The sequence below is a fragment of the Canis aureus genome, chromosome 11, assembly GCF_053574225.1.
Source record: "Canis aureus isolate CA01 chromosome 11, VMU_Caureus_v.1.0, whole genome shotgun sequence".
NCBI lineage: Eukaryota > Metazoa > Chordata > Mammalia > Carnivora > Canidae > Canis > Canis aureus.
Genome location: NC_135621.1, coordinates 17332794 through 17357447, shown reverse-complemented (window position 1 = coordinate 17357447; position 24654 = coordinate 17332794).

Sequence of the window (24654 nt, the reverse complement as noted above, 5' to 3'; positions counted from 1 at the left end):
AAAAATATGTAAACTTTTAGCAAATGAATTCCAACAACAAGATAATAAATTAATATTGAAGAGGGTTGACCTCAGAAATAGAAGGCTTTCAGAAAAGCTTCAGAGAAGATGAAGCTATGGCACCAAGAGGCCCAGACCGAAAACAGTGGCCGCGGTTATAGGCCCGACTCTGGGGTCCTGGGCGGCTCGCTGACCCCGATGCAGAGTCGGTATTTGCATAATAACCTTGCTGAACGTATTTCCCAAAGTTTTTTTTTTTTTTACCAGATACATTATTCTCTTCAATAAAAATATGTTTTTTTTAAAAGAAATACAAGGTTTGTTTAACATTCTTAAGTCAGTTGATTCACCGTGTAATAAACTAAAAAATTTTTTGGATCTTTTAACAATATCCAAATCCTCGGAACAACCAGGACTGGGACCTGAGGGGTCGGCCACAGGTGGGTCACCTGGGAACCTCGGGAACCACCAGGACCAGGATCTGCGGGGTCAGCACAGGTGGGTCACCCAGGGTCCTGGGAAGCGACCAGGACCAGGAGGAGACCATACGGTCCCTGATGGATGTGCCCCGCAGCCCCTTTTTGGGGTGAGAGGCGCCCGAATCGGCCGGCCATTGGGCATCGGGAGACCTGGCCGGGGGACATGGCGCTGGGGTCCAGCCGGGAATTGCTCACCGAGCTGGAGTTTGTTGGGGTACCCCCCCAAAGGGAAGCCCACCAAGCTCTGGAGCCTGGAAATCCTTGCACGGAGTGTGAGGGATGGGGCACCTGCAGCCCGGGTGGGAGGCAGGTGTGTAGCCTTCCTGGACCTCAGGTGCTCCTGCATCACAAGGTGAGCACAGCCCTGCAAGAAGCAGGTGAGCTGCAAGTGTGGGCGTGGCAGCAGGTGCCCAGACTTTGGTGCCAAGTGCATGAAGTGTGCCCCCGAGCATACAGTCCGTGCTTCCGTCTGTGGATATGGACGGAGAAGCCCCTGCCTGCGCCTCAGCATCAGAACCCCCCACGAAGTGCCTCCTGCGCAGCGAAGGTCATCGTGCAAAACAAGCCACTCCCACTCCAATAAGAGAAATATGTACACGAGCTGGTGGTGATGCTCTGTGAGAAGGAGAGAGTCAGTGTTGCTACTTCAAACAGGCTGAGTGGGGAGGCCTAACTATAAAGGAGATATTTGTACTAAAAGCACCCAAATTGGGAGCAAGCAAGTCCTTCATGTCCAAGGGAAAAAGGTATTTCCAGGCTCAGTAAAGTGTTGTTCGTTTGTGGATGCGTCGCCAGCACGTGCAGGGTTAGAAGTGAGGCTGGTGTTGGTGGCGTTTGTGCAGGGTGGCGAGGGAGGTCCACACGGTGTCGAGAGGGCCTTACACAGCAGCAGGGGCCTCGGCCAATAATCCGGATTTTACTGTGAATGAAGGAGAAACCCCCCGGCACGCCTTAGGAAGAGATGTGATTCTTGCTGGAGATAAACCTCTGGGCTATGGTTGGCCTGGAACCCATGGTTGGCCTGGGAACCAAGGTTGGCCTGGAGCCCGTGGTCGGCCTGGAGCTTGTGAGGGGCCTGGAGTCCGAGGTTGACCTGGAGCCTGAGGTCCACCTAGAGTCCTTGGTTGTCCTGGAGCCTGCAGTCAACCTGGAGCCCGAGGTCAGCCTGGAGGCTGTGGGCAGCCTAGAGCCCGAGGTCAGCCTGGGAACCAAGATCAGCCTGGTGCCTGCTGTCAACCTGGGGCCCGAGGTTGGCCTGGGGCCTGAAGTCGGCCTGTGACGCCAGGTTGGCCTGGAGCCCGAGGTCAGCCTGGAGCCCTTTGTCGGCCTGGAGCGCGAGATTGGCCTGGAGCCCCGGGTCGGCCCAGAGCCTGTGGTCGGGCTGTGGCCTGAGGTCAACCTGGAGCCCAAGGTCGGTCTGTAGCCCGAGGTCAGCCTAGAGCCTGTGGTAGGCCTGAAGCCCATGGTCAGCCTGGAGCCTGAGACTGGCCTGGGCCCTGAGGTCAGCCTGGGGCCCGAGTTCGAGGTCAGCCTGGAGCCCATGGTTGGCCTGGTGCCCGAGGTCGGCCTGGAGCCTGCACTCGGCCTAGAGCCCGAGGTCGGTCTGGTGCCAGAGGTCAGTCTGAAGCTCGAGATCGGCCTGGAAACCGTGGTCAGCCTGGAGCTTGTGTTCGGTCTGGAGCTCAAGGTCGGCCTGGGGCCCAAGGTCGGTCTGGAGCCCATGTCCGCTTGGCTTTGGGGGTCGGTCTGGAGCCCAAGGTAGGCCTGAAGCCCAAGGTCGGCCTGGAGTCCGAGGTCAGCCTAGAGACTGTGGGCTGCCTGGAGCCCGTGGTCGGCCTGGAGCTGGAGGTCAGCCTGGAGCCGGAGGTCGGCCTGGTGCTGGAGGTCGTTTAGAGCCCGTGGTCAGCCTGGGGCCCGAGGTCGGCCTGGGGCTCGTGGTCTGCCTGGAGCCTGAGGTCAGCCTGGCGCCCAAGTTCAGCCTGGAGCTTGATGTCAGGAAGCGGGAACTAGGTGACGGAAACACATGGTGGCCTGGAGATGCAGTGGACACAAAGGAAAGCAGGTGTTAAGGTCAAGTAGGGTAACGGTGGGGATGCAGAGGGATGGCCAGATTCTGGGTTCATTTTTAATATAAAAATAATGAGGCCATGGTCATACTGGATGTGGGATAATAGACATTATGTGTAACTTCCACGCTTCGGCCTGCGCAACTGGAAGAGTGAGGGTGTCCTTTCTTGTGGTTGAGAAGAGTGGGTGAGCTACATTGAGATAAAAAGGATGCGTGGATTTTATTTTTCTCCTAAGTACAGTTAAACACCTCACAGGTAATTTTATAGTGCTTAAAGGCAGATTTTAATTTTCTGGGCTACTCTTTAATATTCCATCACAGTAGGAATAGAATTTTTATTTCCTAATATTCCCTTTCGTAGATTTGTTTTTTGATAATTCATTGTATTTTTATATCCTATCATGTCCTCCATAGGCCATATTTTGTGTGCAAGTTTGGACTTCTGTGTTTTGGTCATGCTGTCAGAGAGCTAAAATCTCCATTATTGCAGTGTTATCATCTTTGTCTATGTAGTGGTGTTTGTGATTTGTGCAATTAGTTGGATATTTTATTGAATTTTCCCTTATTTCATATAAATTACTGGAAAATGTGAAAACAGAAGTGCTGATACTAGATATAAAAAGATGTGTCATGAACACAATGCAGTTGTGACAAAGATGGAATTCATTAAGGATGCTGACGACGCAACTCTAGTTTCCGTTCTATAATCCTTAGACTTAATCCAATTGTTTCTGTGTGAACCGTGAAGGGGGGATAAATCAGAATTAAAGAACACATGTGGGTTATTAGAAAATATTGTCATACTTAAGACCTCCCTAAAAGAGCACAATTAACGCAATGCCAATCCGTTGCTCAAGTTTAAAAATATTACTCAACTTTCATAGTTATTTTTATAGACATTAAATATATAGAAGAGGAAAATACCTATAATGATGTCTAATCTGTATGTTAGGTATCACCTTCTATGGAATGTTGCTGGTTAATTTAAACATTCTGCTTTTTATAATAAACAAATTCAAGGGCTTGTTACCAGCATTTCCGTAGATTGCATCTTTACCGAAAAACAAACAAACAAAAAACAACAAGAAACAAAAATAAAGTTGTGTCAGTTTAACCAGCTAGTCAGATAATAATCAATGGAACATATATTAGCTGGGTTATTGGGAGAATTAATATGGTCCAGTGGTTTACACACATATTAAGGACATACCTGCAAAATTACAAAATTGTTGTATAATTAATGGAAAAGAAGTTACTGGAGTTACCATAGCATTGGTTACTGGACAAGAGACTGAGTTACTATTGTCGTAGTGTAAAAGCACTGCGTCTGTCTTCAAAACTTCTTTGCTTGACTTGCCCTACAATTGATGTGTTTATACTAATCATTAGGTGATTTTTTAATTTCTAAAGGTTAATGTCTAAAGGTTCCTGTATCTCCTCAAAGTTTATTTTGTGAGTGAGCGCTCACTGTCTCCCAAAAATAAAATATGCGTCTCTAGACAACATAGTTTACTATTACCCTATTTCTTAAAATTTGGTATGTCTCGTAAGCCTCTTAATTTTACAGGTGCAAACTCTATCTTCCTCTTTCCCTTGCAGCATATCAAGTTGAAAAACAAACCATTTAAATTGCTAATTTCCCGTGTTTGGATTTGCTGAATATGCTCATTTTGCAGCTCACGTGTTCCGCAGCCCTCTGTATTTTCTGCAATTTGGGAGAAAGTAGACTTGGGTTAGATTTTTTTGGCAGAGAAAGCACATGATTTGGGTTAACTCTAGTCTCTCTCTCTCTCTCTCTTTTTTTTTTTAGTCTGTCTCTCTATGTGCTTGATGCCTATATCCATCAATTCATTGATAATTGAATCATCATTTCTTTTTTTAAGTATTGCCAGGTTTCTTTCTTTTTTTTTTTTTTATTGCCAGGTTTCTTATGTAAAGTTTTACTTTTCCTCCTCTGCTGAACGCTAATAGTGCTTATATTTCTTGTATTAATAAAACATTAGTTGATACTCTTACTTATCACTTAATATAATATTAATTAAATCAGTACTTTATATGGAAAAGGCAAGATAAATGCTCAGTTTTTCTCTTTATTTTATAGATTTCCAGGTAATTAACTTGTTCCACTTCACCTCCTGAAAGTAACTAATTAGATTGTTGTCAAAGTATCACTGGAAACTCAGTATTTAAGCGTATTTGTTGGGTTTCAGTCTCTTAATATAAATTCGATCCATTTTGAAGCTCTAATCTTTAGTCACAGACCCTTCGCATTGAGTCCCGTCTCCTTCAGCTGTGATCCTAGTAATCTTTATTCCAAGGTTCATTCTGTGCACTTTCAGCCGCCAACCTGGATCAGTCATTTCTCCAAGAAGCCCTCATGATCTTTAGCCGGAAAAGATCTCAGTCTACGACCTGGATTCCAGCACTACTCGTTTGTTTTGTCTTGCTTCGTTTCGTTTTTCTATATAATTTCATGGCTCCAACACAGAAGAAAGTGAATATTGATAGAACAATTAATTGATCAATAGGTGGATCAAATGCCTAATGAGTGCATCCTGCTATCAATTCAACTCCAGGCCTACAGGACTTTCCAGCCTCTTCCACTTTATGTGTACACTTCTCTCCTTTCACCTTCAGGATTCTGTTTTTTTCAAAATACCTGTTTTTCGGGTGTGGAGAGGGGTGGTTAAATTAGTGGTCAGTAAGTACTCGTTTTCCTTGTCCCACATCACACTCACATTACTGTCCGCATCACCGTGTTTTCAAAAACTAAAATGATGACCAAACACACTTAAAAGATTTATAAGTGCATTATTTTTTTGCCCCCAAATAGCTCTAAATTGACCGTATCTACTTTGTCGTACCACCTAGCAGTTACAGTCTGTGTTCTATGTGGAGAGCTATAGATCCAAGACTGGTTTTCATATGAAAATCTGAATTCTTGCACTAAGTTCTTAAAAAGTAAGCTGGTTTCAAAATAGGTTTTCCAACTTCACAGAATTTTCACATCTGTTTTTTTTTTCAATTATTTAAAAATATGAGGGTTTTTTTTTTTTTCTGACTCAGTTCCCCTTCCCCCACTTTCAGTTAGACTTATTTTTCTTCGTTTCTCTCACCCTTCTCCTAATGAGGTTTAGTTCGGTAATTTGGTCCTCAGTAAGTTGTTTTGTTTCTTCCCTCTCGGCGTGGAACTCGGTTTGGGAGGAAGCATTAAGAAGGGCTGGACTGTCCCAACCCTTCAGGAATTCCTACAGACCTTTGCGCTGACCAGCTATGAATTAGGCAAAACCTCTCCTACTTTTAGCTGTTTTCAAATTGGCCCATGGTGGCAATTCTGGATCCTGCCCTTAAATCTTTAGAAGTATGATTGTGTCCTTTGCTCCCACGGGTACAACTCAGGCAACCCGGGGTGTGTAGCTAGCATGTTTCCTCCCCACTCACTGTATTTTGGGTTCGGGGAAATAATAATGTTTTAAATGTGATCCATCAATTTTGGTTTTACTATTTAATTGTTCTGTCTGCTTTTATAAGGATGTTTGAGGAGGTTAAATATCACGCTACTGTCTCATGTTCCCAGAATCCCTTGTTCTTATGTTGAAAACAATTTTTTTTTTGTGATGGAGGGATATGTCCTTAAATAAAAATAACTTCCCTCCCCTTTCAGTGTTCTCATTTTAAGGTATTAGAAGTCTAATAACTGCATTTTGTGTATAAAATAGAACAAATTTTGGCAGCACCACACCAACCAATTAAATAAGCAAAAGCGTAAACCAGAGCTTAACACAGTGCACCAGCAATTGTGTTAACATCAGGCAAATATCTTTTGCCTCTTTCCACAAATATCTGCACTGTACACAGATTGCAATAAAATGAGACCGACAAGATATTCAGTATTGTTCTGTTTAACTTCATTTGAAGAGCCAAGGCCTGAGATTTCTCTTCAGGAACAAAATTAGTTAAAATAGTTAAATCCTTTTTGTTTAATGCAGCTTGGTATCAATTATTTTTTAAAAGTCCTAAATGTTAGTAGAGAAATCATTCTGCAAATTACCCCTCCCGTCCATCCCCTCTGGCTTCATTACGTCTATCAGAGAGCTTTGCCTTTGGGAATATAAACATATGGTGTATTTTGCAAAAATTTATTCCAATGCTTATAAAGTCACATTATATTAGACGCTGTGGTTACATTTATTTAGCACTGGGCTATTGCATAAGAAGAATAAGCCATATATAACCTTGCGTAAGCTATGATTTTATGACAACAACGTGTTGGAGCGACTACGCCGGGAAAAGTTAGCTCATTTGTAAAGTGGTGGCAAAAAGTGTTCTACTCTTAATCCTCCACTTTGAAAGTTTCAACTGTTAAGCAGTTTAAAAAATTTCGGGAGTACAAAGCTATTTCTGTGTGCATTAGATAAGCTTTCTAGGAAATCCTGATTAGAATAACAAAAGGTTTCCTCGGTTTTACACATGCCTAAGACAATGCATCATTGTCTTTTAGATTTGATTATTTGAACCAGATGCAGTCCAGAGAATGTACCATAGAGAATAACACGTGGGCTTTGGGGGCTGTCAACCTAAGTTCCCACGGTGATCTTGCTAGAAGCTAGGTGCCCGACCTTGAAGGAACGCATCCTTCCATACCCCCAGCTTCCTCCTCTAAAAACCGAGAACAAGAATAATACTAAATATATGGGATTGCTATGAAAATTAAATGATATAATGAATATAAACCAAACTTTTACTCTGGTGCATGGCCGTAAAAACTTGGAACATAAAAAGCCTCACATATTTTACACGTCCACACCAAGACACTCTTTCCCCATATCCAACATCCCTACTAGAGCTTTTGACATGACTCACTCTTTCTTCCTTCAACTTTTTGTTCAAAGATGATAATACATAGTACACGTTAAGGATATGACTCACTTACTAACGGTGTCACAGTAGAGTAAACCCATTCTTCAGTACTCTGGAAGTTTTAAACAATTTTACATCAGAAAAGGTGGCTACTAATGGCTAATTTTTTTTTTTTTTTAAGATTAGCAATAAAAAAAATGGATGTATCTGATTTTAGATTAGGGCCTCATTTTATAATAACAATTGTATTATTTTCAAAAAGTTCTATTTTCTTTTATGTAAGCCACGCACTAATTGGTAGATCAACCTACTTTGTCAACATTTGAAAATATCCCTTTCATGAAATTTCCTATTATCTTTGGACTAAAATGTTCAATTATTCAGCTTTTTCCAATGAATAAAGTATAAGTGTAGGGAAAGATTGACTTGTATTTGATGTATTTAGTAAAAATATTGTGGAGTAGTTTATACTTAGGTTAGTGGAATGAATCTTCCCTTTAATAAGGATATTTGTCATTTGGATATACATTTTCGAATATGAATTTATAAACACTGGCTTTTGCTGAGATCCCTTTCATTCATAGTGACAGATGGCGCAGCCTAAGTCCCATCTGTATTAAATACTTTGTCATACTCTAGGAAATAAAAGCAGGTCAATGTGCTTGAACCATAGAAAATAAGAGGAAAATAATAGGTAATGAAAGATGTTAATAGTCCACACAGAGCTTCATTTACTATTTATATACATATTTTTTGATATGTTAAAGTTTGTATGTGTGCATAGTTTTAATTGCTATAATATAATCAGAAAGGTTTAGGATTACGTTTGATTTAGTATTTCCCTGCTTTTGCAGTTTCCTCAAAGATGTTTAGGCCTGTAATCTCCTTAGGTGCAATTTTTTTTTTTTATAATGTTCAAAATGGTAATGTTCAAATTTTAGGGCCTAAAAGCAAACTTTGCCTTCACAACAGGTCTCCTCCTAGCATTAGCTTTACAAAGCCTGAGCACACTGAGAGAAGACGGAAAAGTGTGCATTTAGTGATGGTATTAATGGTCAGATTTATTTCATTTTATTTTTATATATAACGGGATATTTCTTAAACACTAAGGTAGTACGATAATAGTCATACGTTATGTTAAAATAACTCAAAACGTGACTTTAAAATGTAATGAAAAGCTATTAAGAGTTTATGCAGGTGAGTTACATCACCTAAAGCTATTTTTAAAAGACTAAGAATATTTAAATCTTCATAGAAAAAGAATTAGAGGAGGTAATTAAGGAGGCTGGTTAAAAGATTATCGCAGTAAAAGTAACAAAGGATAAATGCAATTTTGACCACAGCCATGAAAGAATCATTATACTTAAAATATACTTTTGACCTACGCTAGAGGTAGGGAAACCTAAAAACCGATTTCCATGTTTCTCTCTAGCGAGACTGCATATGGATGGTGCCGCTACTCAGGACAGCAAGATCATGACATAATAGTGTTGGTGAATTTCTTAGGTTACATGGAAAACTGTTACATGGACATTTGGACAAAGTTAGGAGCTAAGAAATATATACTAGAAATGAGAAATATGGATCACACCATTCTTTCATGGAATGATCCTTTTTAAAGGCTGACTGTACAAAGTAAAAGACATGGTCGCTCTACTGGTCGCTATTTAGGACACAAGGATTAATTATGAGGTTTTCACTAAAAAATATGTTGAGACCTAGATATCATGAGCTTTCCTAAGGTCCCTCTGTCATATCGATGTCAACAAAAAGGATATTCTCGGATATTCAAGGGCTTTGAAAAAATCCCATCCATGACCCATCAGTGAAAATTTAATCAAGATGTAATTTAAGTGACCAGGAGACAGGGTGAAATAAATCCAGATTTGGAAGCCATGGTGTAATAGAACCAACGGTGAAAAATGACACCAGTAAAACACGAAGTTAAGAGCAGTAAGGCATGCACATAAATAACTAACATAAAATGTAGAAAGTAGTGTGTCCCTTGAGAAATGATGTACAAATAGACTTCAATTCGGTATAGGAAGTTGAAAGGTTTTTCCATAGCAGAAGATCGGGGGTATCCGAGGCCGGAGGGGACTTTAGAACGGGGTGTTTCGGGTGATTAGAATTTGAAAAAGGAGGCGTAGGAGAGAAATGATGAGGTGCTTCAAGAACCAGCAAGAGAAGGTACAAGAGGCTGGACAAGACACCCAGCTCCTCCCTGGGAGGGCAGCAGGCGCAGCAAGTGGAGCACATGGCGACCCAGGCCACAGCCCAGGCCACACTGAGTGAGCCTTTCCGTCTCTGTGTCATTTCACTACCTTCTAGCAAATGGACAATCACTATTTATAGGTCCAACCCAATCATCCTTAACTATCCTAACAGAAATAAGTGAAACCTCGCTTTAATAAAAACTTCTCTTTAGGAAATCAGTTGTAACTGTCTGACCTTTAAAATAGATTATTCATTTTAAGGTGGGATTTCTGAAGCATTGGATCTGATGTTTACGCAATATCCTATAAGGAAAGATACAGACAAGTAGGGAAATGAACAAAACAAGAAGAAAACAGGACTTTTTTTTTTAAGATTTTATTTATTTATTCATGAGAGACACAGAAAGAGAGACAGAGACACAGGCAGAGGGAAAAGCTGGCTCTCTGCAGGGAGCCGGACGTGGGACTCGATCCCAGGTCACGCCCTGGGCCCAAGGCAGATGCACAACCTACTGAGCCACACAGGTGCCTGTAAACAGAACTTTTCAATTTAATTTTTTCCAATATTAAATATATGGTTATAAAGCATTTAAAGATATGATTATGGGGCAGCCCCGGTGGCTCAGCGGTTTAGCGCCGCCTTCAGCCCAGGGCCCGATCCTGGAGTATAAGTATAAGATAAAATTTGATGAGTAAATTACTAGACGTGGAGTTGTTGCACATATTTGCAGTATGATGTTTGCTGCATATGAATGTGAAACTCTGGATATATAGAATTCTATGAATCTTTTGCGTGCACCAATGTTAACATTAAATTCCTAAATACATAAAACAAGTAATTCAATAAGCATTTAATACAAGAGAGTTAACATTTTCTATTTTTAATTCAACATAACTAAAAAACAATAGCCTTACGTTTAGCTTCTTTTCCATAGTCTTCTATTTCTTAGAGTCACCAAATACCTCCTACCTGGCCTTTTTTTCCTCTTTTTTCTTTTACACGTCTTAGAACGGTAGCACAGACCGGCTGGGTTGTTGTAAGCACATAGTCAGGAGTCTATAGAACATTTAAACAGAACTGAAGAAAATACGGCAAAACAAAATAAATAAATAAATAAATAAATAAATAAATAAATAAAAAAGACTGTAGCAGAAATGATGCCCATAAAAGACTATTTTCATGACTCTTTCCTGTCTCAGGGATACGGGAGAGCTGGGTTCTTGTCTCACAAAGTCCAGGACTGAACAGAGTCCCAGAGTGAGCAAGGCCCCGGACGTCTATTACGCAGAGGTGCAGAGCGAGGTCTGAGGAGTGAGGGGGGCCCCCCTGGGCTGCCACCGAGGGCGTCTGGTGGCCGGGAGCCCCCGCCTTGAGACCCTTGTGCTGTCCAGCTTTGACCGGGGTCTACGGTTGACACCTTCATGATACAGCTCCCTGTGGTCTGCTGGGTTTCTGTGATCCCGTAGTGGCCATGAAACGGGGACACTCCCTAATGTTTTGGAGCTTCAGAGCCAGGTCTATGCTTTCTCTGCTTCTACTGTCTCATCCTTGTTTCCATGGGATGGGTGGGAGCCTGACCCTGGAGCCCTTCGGGGCTCATGGGGGCCCCCAGATTCCTGGGGCCCTGACTGTGGGCCTCTCCCTTACCTTCCCTTCCTCGCCCCGTCTGTCCCTGACTCTCCCTGCATCCTCATCACTATCTACACTAGGCACATCCTTCTTCTACTTTTGTTCTTTAAAACTGAACTCCGATGACATTTTTCTCCATAATCTTTCTTTTCTCTTCTCCTAGAATGCGAGATAAGAGTCAGGTTATATACTTGAAATCTGTCATCAGATAAACCTAATTTGTGTCTGACCTTTGCACTCCTTCCTTTGCTATTTTAAAATTACTATTCTGTGCTAACGGGACAGAGATAAGCGTCCCTGCCTCAGGAATTTCTACGAGAATTTAATGAGCCTGCGTAGGTAAAGAGCTTAGAATTATTACATGTTCTATAATATTTTCATGTTGTAATATAAATGCTTCTGCTCTTTGATCCTCATTCTCCGATTTTTCCTTCAAGTCACCCCGATGTAATTATGCGACATCCAAAAAGCTGAACATCTTGTCAATCACCATGGCAGTCTATCCCATGCTATTTCTCAGTTCTCACCCAATTGCAACGGTGTTGGGCTGAATCAATTGATCACTACCTCCCCAGGAGAATATTTTAACATTTGGCTTCCAGGGCCACTCTTCACCACTACTGTTTTTTCCTTTTCTATCACTGGCCCCTCCTTCTCAGTCCCATTTGCTGATTCCTCATGTCCTTAATCTCTTAAAGCTGGAGAGACCCAAGGCCCATAGGCCTCCCTGCTCCATGCTAAGTCTCATGATAATCTCATGCAGCCCACGTGCTGAAGGCCCTTCTATTTGCATATCCTGTGAATGCAATATTTGCCTCTACGATGATCTCCCTCCCGTCTCCATTTAGATACCTGATAAACATCTCAAACTTGATCTCCTTTCCTCCCGTTCCCTTATCCCAGCCTGCTCTGGGCTCAGTCTTCCACAGAGCTCAGTTGATGGCAGTTCTATCCCATTTGCATAGTCCCAAACCCAGGTGTCATCTTTGCTTCTCCCTTTCTCTCACATACCACACCAAAATCCTTCATTGGCTAATCTTAAAATATATAAGATATTGGATTAGACATTTTCTCCCCCCTCCCATATCCTCTTTCTGTGCCAAGTCTGGATTATAACACAAGAGCTCCCTGATTCCATCACCTGATTCTCTAGAGTATGTTTTTAATACCGAAGCCTGAATGATCCTTCATAAAACATACAGAGATTACGTTTCTTCTTTTCTCAAATCATTTACAATCCTTCCCCACTATCATTTAGTACAAAAACCCAGTGTATTTAGAATGTCCTAAAACTTTCCCAAAACCTTTTCCTTATTTCTTTGATGACCAAAGCCACCCGGCTTCCCTTCCGAGTGTTGAGCTTGCCAATCAGGCTTTTAAGACTCAGCATCTTTGCACTTGCTCTTCTCTCCCCGTGATGTTCCTTGTTCACATATCCACAGGCCAGCTTCCTCATCAACTTTAGCCTTAATACATGTTTCTTTTTTTTTAAAGATTTTATTTACTTATTCATGAGAGACACACACACAGAGGCAGAGATACTGGCAGAGGGAGAAACAGGCTCCATGCAGGGAACCCAATGTGGGACTTGATCCTGGAACCTCGGGGTCACACCCTGGGCCTAAGGCAGATGTTCCACCGCTGAGCCACCCGGGCTGCCCCAACTTTAGCCTTTTACTTAAATACAACTTTCTAAATGAAGAGGTTCCTCATGGCTGCCCTACCTTAAGTAGAAGCACTCCTGTCTTCCTTCCATGCTTTAGTTTTCCCAATGGCATACAAGAACCGACTTCACCTGTTCTTTGTCCTACCTCATTAGAACGTAATCACGGTGCTAGTGCTTACTCTTCTCCCTCCCCAATAATTCAGGGATAAACCTAAAACCTAATAACCTTAGAGCAACAGCTGGTGAATAATAGACCCACAATAACTATTTGATTAATTTAGTTGAGTTGAATTGAATCCTTTCTTTGGATATTGTTTTAGTCTGCTTGGACTGCCATTGACAACAACAACAGAAACATAGGCAGGTTGGCTAAATAGAAATTTATTTTCTTATGGTGCTGGAGGCCAGAAGTCCAAGATCAAAGTTCTAGCTAATTCTGTTCCTGGTGATGACTCTTCCACCCTCTCACCATGTCCTCGATGGCCTCTCCTTAGTGTGTGCATGTGAAGAGAGAGACAAGTTCTCTGGTGTTTCCTCCTGTTATGACACTTAGGGGCTCCACCTCTAGGACCTCATGTAACCATAATTACTTTCTTAGAGTCCCCATCCCCAAATCAGTCCTTCTGAGGGAAGGTGGGGCCAGGGATTCAACATATGAATTTTAGAGGGACACATTCACACATAACACATATCGACTTTGTAATCGAGGCTGTGACCTTTTAAATATGGACTCATTGTTGTCTCTATGTGTAGCAACCAACAAATGAAAATGCTTATTAGTTTACCTAAATAGTAGGTGATATGCATTGCCAAATTCCCAAAGTCCACTTAAATGTGTTAAAGCATTTACTATTTTATCATATATAGAGAAATGTTATTTTTTTGTATTATTTTATTTTATTTTTATTTTTTAAAGATTCCAGCCATTTACTCATGAGAGACAGAGAGAGGCAGAGACACAGGCACAGAGAGAAGCAGGATCCCCTTAGGGAGCCCCATGTGGGACTCGATTCCGGGACCCCATGGCAGATGCTTAATCTGCTGAGCCATCCAGGTGTCCCTAGAGAAATTTTAAATTAGTCACATTTCTTTAAAAACCACATGACTGCCTCTTGTTTATTTATTTATTTATTTATTTATTTATTTATTTATTTATTTATTTATTTATTTTTTAATATTGTTTTGGAAAGATTTAGGAAGTCTATAAGCTGAAAACATGAATTTATTCTTGCATTATTACTGAATGGGGTCCTGAATAATAATTCTACTAGGAATCAAGAGCAAACATAATAAAAGTGAGAATGGGCAGCCCGGGTGGCTCAGCGGTTTAGCGCCAGCTTTGATCCAGGGCGGGATCCTGGAGACCCAGCTTCGAGTCCCACATTGGGCTCCCTGCATGGAGCCTGCTTCTCCCCCTGCCTGTGTCTCTGACTCAGAGACTCTCTCTCTCTCTCTCTCTCTAGGTCTCTCATGAGTAAATAAATAAAATCTTCAAAAAATTTTTTAAAAAGTGAGAATGCTTTGTTAATGGTCAAAACATTCCCACAGTTTAAGTTCCCTTCTTTACTTTTTATCTACGATAACTGTTTTTCCTTGCATCTAAAATAAAGAATTCTCTTTATTCATAAAATCAAAAAATATTTTAATTTTTTTTCTTCCTTGCCCCCCTGAGGTATAGGCCCAGTTTATTTTTGTTTTTTTATGTTGTAAAATAACTCCCCCTGTAGTGGTATTCCTAAATGCACTGTGGTTTGTTTAAGTATAACACTAATAATTTGTGTCCAATTGTTCTTAAATGAAATGATCAATTTAAGAATACTTTGTCTTTCAAGGTCAGCAGGGTCTTCAGAAACACCTGATAAGCATCCATCAGATGTTATGAGCTATTTATTTAATCTAAAAGTGTCTTTCCTTTCTTTTTATTTTTGTTGTTGAATATTTATGGTTAATTAATGAAATAAAAATGTTTCAAGGGATTGTAGGTAACGCACAGTGTGACAGTAGATTCTGAGGCTAAGTCAGTTCTAGGATCTAGTATCTTCACGTGTAGAATTAGGATTATAAATTAACATATCAAGTACACAGAAAGACTTATAAAAATAGTATTTCCTAATCAACAAAATGGAATAAGACTGGAAGAAAGAACATAAAAGACATAATTAACCAATAGAATGAAAGGTTCGAAGCTATAGAATTATAATAGAATAAAAGCTTAGGCACAAATTGAAAAGTGATTTGATTTAGCCAATTTCTATAGACAATAACTCAAAGATATAGATTCCCACTTTTATTCTAATTTAAAGCATTGTTTTTTTCTAATTTAGAACATTCTTAAAGTAATACCTCCAAAACAAATTAATAATACACATCTTGTTTGGGAGACACATCAACAGATAAGGTTATTAAGTCCCTTTGATAAACATTCCATATGTCTAATTTTTTAATTTTGTCAGCAAATATTTTCTCATGCCAAGTATCAGAAAGAGATTTTTTCTCCTGAAGTATGCACATTGGATCACCATATTTATATATTTTTCATAAATACTTGCAGCAAAAATCCTTGTCTAGGAAAATCATTTTCAAACTCTTTTGGCTTGACAAGTAACTTTGGTCTATTTATTGCTCTTCAAGAGTAACATTTAATTTAAACAATTTATTTTGCAGTAGTGACAAATCTAAGATTTTCTGCTAAGAAATCACATCCCATTCCCCTCCTGTAGGTTAGCTCAATGAACTCTAAAAATAAAATTTCAAGTAATAGTAGATATACATTGAGTTACTCCTAAATAATCCTTCAGAACGCAACAGGGCTTATAGTAAATCTGAATGTAGGAATGATTCCCTACAGATGCCAGAGACCCACCACAGCCATTGTATTATTAGTTACAGCAGGAAGCCTTGTCGTAGTGCATGACTGCTGAACCTGGAAATACTCTGAAATGTCACAGACCAAATCTCCATTGCTGTACAGAATCTACGGAGACCTGTAAAGGTATTTTAAGATGGATTGACATTTCTACTTCCTCAAAAACTTTAGCTTTCAAAAAGCTAATGTTCTCTGGATCTACTGTATTCTCCTTACATTACATGCATATTGTTTCTTGCTAATACTCTTCTATAGCTGTTAATGGTGCTGTATCAAGAAATTTATGGATTGCATATGAATACAGAACACTAGATTAGGCATTGAACAACTTAGAGGAAAAAAAACTCAATTTCCACATTTTTCAAGATGTATAAAACATGCACAGTTCCTAAGCACCAACAAAAATCCTTTTTTTAAAATTTTATAAAATAGGTGTTCAATTTGATAACAATGAAAAATCCACTAAGTAAAACCACAGAAATAGTATTATAGATGTTAAGAAACTTCATTTATACATTACCAGAATTGCTAATCTGGAAAAAAATGTAAAATTCAATCAAATTAAAAAAAAAAAAAAAACTAGAACTGTGCTTTAAATATTAAAGTGTGAATTGGACAATAGAAGCAATAATCTAGATAGCTGAAATTAAACCAAAAAGCTTCCATGATTATTTCCAAATTCGTAAGCAAGTTCTTTTTTTTTTTTTTTTTTTTTTTTTTTAAAGTAGGCTCCCATGGACCCACTGTGGAATCTAACACGGGGTTTGAACTCATGACCCTGAGACCAAGACCTGAGCTGACTGAGATCAAGAGTCAGACATTTAACCGACTGAGGCACACAGATGTCCCATTTTTAAGCATTTTTTTTTTTTAAAGATTTTATTTATTTATTCATGATAGTCACAGAGAGAGAGAGAGAGGCAGAGACACAGGCAGAGGGAGAAGCAGGCTCCATGCACCGGAGCCCGATGTGGGATTCGATCCCGGGTCTCCAGGATCGCGCCCTGGGCCAAAGGCAGGCGCCAAACCGCTGCGCCACCCAGGGATCCCCTTAAGCATTTTTTAATGAGAAATATTTTTGCTTGATTATTAGAATAAGTTTTGTAAATTCTCTACTATGTGTAGGCACAGCTTTAAAATCAATAAGAAAATGGGGCAAAAAAGCTAGTTGTATATTCAAGAAGTAGTAGTTTACGAAAATCATGGACTTATTGCTTATTTGTGCTTATAATAATGATGTCCATGTTATTTTAATATGAACCTAATTTTTATTTGAAAAAAAATGGTCATGTTCTTCTATACCAAATATATCTAGAAAACCGTTTCCTTGGTTAGATTTCTGGAAGTGTTTGGGATGTTGTAGATTCTTGATGTTTCATTGTGTCTCAGAATTTGCACTATATTGTAAAATGATTCCGTGGAGGACCTCACCTCCGATGAGATTCTTTGGGGAAAATGCTAATGCCTGCCCATCAGGTTTCTGTTTGACTGGCATCAGATTGTTGGCTTTCTCAGGGGGCATATTGTGGCCAGTTTTGAAGCCACTCTCCTTACAATAGACACATTGCGCAGTCCGTATCCTGGCCTGTCTGGGTTAAGCAGTAGAAACTTGTACACCTGGGCCTACTTCATTTTCCTCTCTCTTCACCACCCTGGTCGTGGTTCAATCAGTAAACCACCAGTTTTCAACATTGCTCAGAAAAGAAACAAGCCTGGAAGCTCCAAGTAGATATATATTCCCGAACTACTGAGGACAAATGTCCATTTCTTAAGAATATTCCCCTCCAGTGCCAATTCTGGGGTGGGCCTGAGCGTTTTTGCAGCTTTTGAAACATCTAACCAGAAATGACCGATGTCAGCTTTCGGTAAAAACCCCCAAGCTCTCTGAGAATGAGCTCCCTCAGTTATTTTAGTGAGCCACATGTCAGCACTAACAGACTCATTTTCTTCCTCCAAAATCCTCCATTTTCTGCTTATATGGCTGGAATGGTGGGAAGTGAGGTTGAAAGACTAGTTCGGATACCCCCTAGACAGGTAGGTGAAGTCCAGGGTAGAACTCGGGCAGCTTCATAATCGTTCGATCATGTGAATTAACTTGTTGTTTATTGTCCTCAACATTAAAAAAAATAAAATAAAAGACCAACTTCACGTGATCTATACACCTCAGCTAATCCGCTGATGTAACTAGAACTTTCCTACAATCCATGAATGAAAAGGGTTGAGAGTCGTGCAGAACAAACACTATAAAAATTACAAAAGGGAAAAAAGTTCGTCAATGTGTAGAAGGATTATATTCTGTGAATATCTAGCCACAAGGGGTGTGCCCATAGAAATATAAAGTTGAGGATCGATTTTCTGTAATTATGAATAAACACTAAGCCTTGACGGTCGTTATATCAGCTCTGCATCAAACCTCACTGCCTATAATCTTCTCTGAGTATGTCCCTTCGCTTGTCCTGTAGTGCGCTTGGGGATGTCTATTCATGGGTATTTCCTTGAACAAGACACGGCTCCATTTTGCCTGCCCTCTATCAAGCACACAACCCAGATGCACGCAGTGGGGAGTTAAACAAGTGATCACACAACATGGCAGAAGGATTTGTTCAGAATTTACTGTGGCAGAATGCCTACTGAGAAATTAACCGTCTAGTGTTGTTTGTTTCTTTTTTTTTTTTTTTCTGCTATACCACAGCAAAATGGGTAACATGCTACTTTGTTCCACCCTCCATTTGTAGCAGGGAGCCCTGTTGTTGTGTCCTTGAACTCTGGGTTTCCTTATTTCTTGGGTAAAGGGAAGATTTCTTGTGTGTTTGTGGGAAAGGGAGAGAAGTTATTGGGCAGACTATAGAAATAACATGCATTAAAAAGTAAGATCCCCTGTTTCCCTACCCCCATACCCCCATTCCAGTCCCTTGGATAGGCTCGATTCGCTTGACCAACAGGGACTGTCGTGTCTGTGCACTTTGTCACTTAAGAGCATGCGGGTCTCCAAGGACTCTTGTTTCTCTCATTTCCCTGTGGATGGCTTCGGTTGACCATGACAATGCCAGCCTCTCTAAACATCCCCTTAGTCCTGCTGACACAGTCTCAAATATTCAAGAGGCACACAGGATCCTAATTCCCCCAGAAGAAACCAAAAGAAGTATGCACGTATGTATATACATGTAGTTCTTCATCAACATCTCTACCTTGTTTTGTTTTAACAAGCCTATGAAACTGTATGTGTGTTGCTTTGAGGTGCTTAAAATGCGCCTTGAACAGCGACAAACTAAATTTTAATGTTCATTTAATTTGAATTAACTTAAAATTAAATCTAGATAGTTAATGTAGCTTGTGGACACCACTGGACAGAGAGATCCTATAGGAAAAAGTCAGTTTTATTTTGTGAAGTGCTATGTGAAGAAACATCTTAGAGAAAAAAAAGTATACACACGTTCATGGCAGTTACAGACATATGGAAACTTGTGTTTTATGAGTTTGTAAGGACAAATTCAAAATGAGAAAATGGCAGTTAGAGCTAAAAACATATATCGATTACGCAGGAAATTGGAAACACTGGGCCACCACAGTCCCTAATTAAAGAGGGTAAAGGAAAGCAAAAGATTTCATGACAGGGAGATGATTAATGATTTTACAGTATCAGCCTTTTTTAGAGATGTCATACAACATCATGAAGGGACTTACATCTCAGAGTCTGAAAATTCACAAGATGCAAATACATGAAAGGTGAAATTTCCAATCACAAATACAAGGCAGTATGTTCTCTCAGGGATACAAGCCAGGTACAAAGTACAAGCCATTGAAAGGGGGATTTGGTTTTATGGTTAGCTCATAAATCTGAAGCTGATAATCAGAGTTCAATACTTTTATTAAGATTACAGTTACGTTTTCCTTCAACATCATAAATTTAGCAAAGGATTATTAGAAATAAAGATAAAAATCACAATATAGCTGTTAAATTATTCTGCTTTCTGGAAGACTTTTCTAAAAATTATGTTAATAGGAATACACGTAACATTTTATAATTATGCTAAGATGTGTATATAAAGTAACTTGTAAAGTTCTTATTTATCTAGTAGGAAATCTAAACTTCTTTAGTAAAGTTATATTTATTTTTTTTTGCTTCATTTCACATCCTCACTTTCTCCCTCCCATAGGTACCACTATCCTGAATTATGCAATTATTCTCACTTTTTAAAAATACAGTTTGCCACATATGTGAAAAATAAAACAATATTTTTAGAAGTGATAAATACCTGTATAGCTTAGTAAAGTCAGACAGAATTAGATCCATAGCCTGATTTTCCCCATGTATTATATCTATATTTTTAAACATTTTTTAGTCTGAAAAAAAAAATCTAAATAATAAGGTAGGGAAAGGGGCACCTGGGTGGCTCAGTGGTTGAGCATCTGGCTTTGGCTCAGGTTGTGATCCTGGGGTCCTGGGATCGAGCCCCACACCAGGCTCCTTACTCAGTGGTGAACCTGCTTCTCCCTCTCCCTCTGCCTCTCCCCTAGCATGTGCTCTCTCAAATAAATAAATAAAATCTTTAAGAAAAACAAGATTAAATGAGGTAGTATATCTAAACTTCTCAGTGTAATGCTTGGTGCATGCTGGATGCTTTTATCATCACCAACACACATTATTATCATTATTTAATGTTCTAGTATATGCATAAGTTTTAGCTATGATTTAATAAGTCTTTAGTCGGTCAGCATGGTTCAATCCAAAGCCTTGACTTTATTCTCAAATAATTTTTTTGCCGTCACACATGTCCCTCTTTTCATTAAACTGTTTCTTCAGTGATTACTAAGAAGAGAATCATGTAGCTCCTAAGTCTGTACTGATACCCTCCTGTGCCTGTAGCCAGGCAACATGAATGGAGCACCAAGAACACGTCAGAACAGACTCTAGACTTGGCCAAACATACCATATCCTACCCTAGCATCTATATAAAGTGAAACACACTTGTGCTGACCCTTTCCTGACGTTTAAAACACTTCCAATGATTTGCAGTCTATTCCAACTCCCTCTCACTACTTTCCTCTTATGAGGAAATGGGAATCCTCTTTCACCAGGGACCTGCCAACATGGGCTGTGTTTGCACCAAAACTGTGAAGAAAGCTGTCCGGGTCATCACTGGGAAGTGCCACACACGCCTGGGCATGACTTCTACTCCAACCAACACAAGCGTGTGGGAGGAGATTGCAGTGATTCCCAGCAGGAGGCTCCATGGCGAGAGGGAGGGCAGGGCCCAGGCTTGAAGGAGATGCAATGAGGCCCCGTGAGGGGATCTCAATCAAGCTCAGGGGGAGGAGAGGGGAAGGGAGAGGCGGTTTAGTGTCTGAGGTCTCAGCCCTGGATCAGGAGATCATTGAAGTAGATCCTGACCCTAAGGAAGCGTTGAGACTCTTGGGCTTTGCCCAGCTTGCAGGTCATTCAGCCTAGAGTTGGAATGAATTTCAAAAATGCCACGTGGAGCCTTTGAATCTTTCTGCTGGGCTATAATATCATCTATGAAACTTGGACAACAACAGCAATAACAACAACAAAGGACATTGGAATAAAATCCCCTATTTCTCTAAAGTCATTTCCACTTAGAATACTTACATATTATAAACTATGGCTATTTTAGGGGATTTCACTGTACACGTTTCATATACATACACATACTGTGGCTTTCAATTAGGTAATAATGCTTAATAGACTTATGAATTTCCTTTGGCATTCTGATAATGCATTACTATGTACGTTATATAGAAAAAATATAATTTTAACAATTTCCTATTCTCGGTTGTTGCATAGCAGGGCAGATGCCATCATTTCTTCTGTTATTTTTGTCATATGCATAATTTTAAAAGAAATAGTGCCTGTTAATGGCTTTGAAGAAATTATTGCCCTCATGAATTCCACTATATTATTAATATGTTACTCAATAGGTACTTTTCAAACATCCTTGCTAAAATAGGCAATATCGTTTCCTCTATCATTTTCTTCCATCCTTTTGCACTTGTTTCATAAGAAAATCTGAACATGTGAATAAACTCTCTTACAAATAAAATCTATTTCCAAATTAGGACAGAAACAAACATACTGAAGATGATTTTTCTAATGATTTCATAATGTTCTGAATATATTAATAACAACTGCTATCGGGATACATATTTATTTAATATATATTCATAATACATGCAATAGATGTTTATATTATAAAGACACTATAAAATAAAATATTCTGAACAGGGGAATTTTATAAAAGTAATGGAAGACAGGGCACCTCGGTGGTTCAGTGGTTGATTGTCTGCCTTTGGCTCAGGGTGTGACCCCGGGGTCCTGGGATGGAGTCCTGTGTTGGGCTCCCTGTGGAAGCCTGCTTCTCCCTCTGCCTGTGTCTCTGCCTCTCTCTGTGTGTCTCTCATGAATAAATAAATAAAATCTTAAAATAATAATAATAAATAAAACTAATGGAAGAACTCCCAAAGAAGGATGTCAATAGATTTTCATCATAAAATACCATAATTTCTCAATATAAGAAAACCACAATTAAAAGACAAATTAAACCGTTTGAATCATTACAGTCTAAATGATTCAGACATATAGTTAAGGAAATACTAATGTGATAATAGATAAAGGAGCACACTTTAAATTGACAATTCAGAAAAGAACAATGATGATCTTTTCTACAATATTCAAAACCCATCTGAACATGAAGCAGTTGATGAAATTATATTTTAACATAAAATTTACATTTCCAATTCCCTAATACAATTCTACAGGGAAGCTATGAACTCTGGGGTTCAAGATATATGTGTATATTTTCATGGTCACATCTTAGCAGCTCTTTAAAAATTTAGACTCTACGACATAACAAAATCTAACTTTTTCTCCTCTATATGTGCCTGTTGCCCTTTATGATCCTTTCATGCTCTGCTTTTCAGTGGTGTCCTTAAGAAGGTCTTATTCCTGGATTTCAGTGTAACCTTACCATCTCTGCTATTAATTAACCTTTCCTCCTCTGAACTGGTTACACATTCAGCGTGCATGTTTGTCTTTCTTTGTTCTACTTGAGCTGTCTGTGAAGTGTAGCAGAGGAACCAAGGCGCTCTCAGCAAAAGGGCACCAACTCTTTTTACAGCCTACTCCCTGGTTCGTGGATTCTCAGCGGTCAGTTTGAGACCATAATTGTGTTCATATGTCACTGCAGACTAGTCTCAGGGGCCTGCCCTCAATTCCTTATTCCCTTACAGAATCCTAAATACCATTTCCAGTCCCTTTACCATTTAAGCTTTCAACTAAACAACTTCAAGATACAATTCTCAGGGGAGAACTGGAGAGACAGAGCGGGGGCCGGGGAGGGGGGCAGCATAGTTGAAAACTAGCTTCTGTTGTGTGGATTCAGATAACCAGTGGCCAAACTCCAGAAATTTCTCTGTCCTTCTATGACATATTTCTGAAAGAAGGTGAAGGTGATTCAGATAACTGTCACGGGCTCAGCAAGTCTCACCTATGTAGATGTTGCAGGGGGTTGTTTGGTCATCACTTTTCAATCAGAGCAACCACAGTGCGGCACTTGAGTATTCTGTGCGTCCTGAAAAATGCTTAACATTCTACAGAAAAACATCACTGTTGCCATTTGTCTAAGAAGTCGTGCTGTGTTCTGGTTAATTTGTTTTATTTTATTTATTTTATTTTATTTTATTTTATTTTATTTTATTTTATTTTATTATTTTATTTTATTTTATTTCATTTTATTTATTTTATTATTTTATAATTTTTATATATTTTAGACTATTACTAGTCACTAATATTTCTTTTTTTATTTTTTAAAGATTTTATTGATTTATTCATGATAGACATAGAGAAAGAGAGAGAGAGGCAGAGAGAGAAGCAGGCTCCATGCAGGGAGCCCGAAGTAGGACTCGATTCTGGGACTTGTGGATCGCACCCTGGGCCAAAGGCAGGCACCAAACCACTGAGCCACTCAGGGTTAATTTGTTTTAAAGAAACCATCATGGTGTTTAAACATAAGGAATTTTTTAGAAGGTGATTCTTTCAGTGATAAATATGAGAATATTTATCAGTGAAATCAGTGAAAATATTTATCAGTGAAATCAGTGAAAATATTTATCAGTGAAATCAGTGAAAATATTTATCAGTGAAATCAGTGAAAATTCAGATAGAATTTTCTTCTAAACCTAATTTGGATAACAGAGGTAAGGGATCTGCTGTCTACTTATTTTATGTGAGTTTGGATCAAGTTGACTATGTCCTCAAACTACATTTTTAGCACTTACTGGGAAGAACAATTAACCTTGACCAGGAAAACCCGACATGTGGTACAGGTGAGGCAATTTTTTTTTTTTTTTTAATTTTAGGTGAGGTAATTTTGATTTAAGCAGTTTCTCTGTCAGTTAAACAGTGGGGGTCATGGCAGTTATGTTCGTCCTATAATGGAAATTGGAACAAAGGGTGGGAATTTGACTCCATTAGACTCTTCAGAGATGGAAGACCGTTTACTAGTCAATAAGCAAAATGGTGTGGGCACAGGTATCAATAACTGTAGCATTAACCTTCAGAATGGATTCCTCAGTCATTGATGGTTCTCTGATATATGATTTCAAAGTCAGCCTCCAAGTTCCTTGGAGGCCAAGTAGTGTGGCCTTCTACCTCCAAGGGTTTGTAGACATGTTTTGACCAGCCCAGAAGAGTCTGTCCCCGGACAGACTGCACGAGGATCGGGGAACTTTAGCTCATGTTAAAACACAGACCATACTTGAGTTATGAGCTTGGTCTGTATCAATTTGAGGGGTCTAAAGCCTAACGGCTGGAATTTTCAAAATAATGACAACAACAAAACCAAGCAGCCCA